This window comes from Poecilia reticulata, chromosome 4 (assembly GCF_904066995.2).
Source record: "Poecilia reticulata chromosome 4, P_reticulata-male-v2, whole genome shotgun sequence".
Classification (NCBI taxonomy): domain Eukaryota; kingdom Metazoa; phylum Chordata; class Actinopteri; order Cyprinodontiformes; family Poeciliidae; genus Poecilia; species Poecilia reticulata.
The window spans coordinates 29,813,044-29,813,401 of NC_088833.1; positions in this window are offsets into that span (position 1 = coordinate 29,813,044).

Below are 358 nucleotides of genomic sequence, written 5' to 3' on the forward strand. Positions count from 1 at the left end.
GTTTTATCAAATTTTTCACATTTTTAAAAATCTTAAATTAGATCTCTAAATAGTTCAGACTCGGCAATCTGCAGTGTTCCTGCGAATGAATGTGGATGAATGTAGCTGTAAAGGAATGGGAATTACAGGATTACACTTGAATCGGGAATGTGACATCAGTTGTCCTAGTAGTTGAAATGTTGATTCTGGATTGGTTTACTGACTGGTATATAAAAGTTCATTTTACAAAGAAAACAGATTTTATAGTCCAGCTAAATTTTAAAATGTCATAGATATTTTAGGAATTTGATATGATAAACATAATTTGTAGTAGTAGATACTTGCTGATTTAAGTTTTGCTTATTTTCGCGAGGAATTA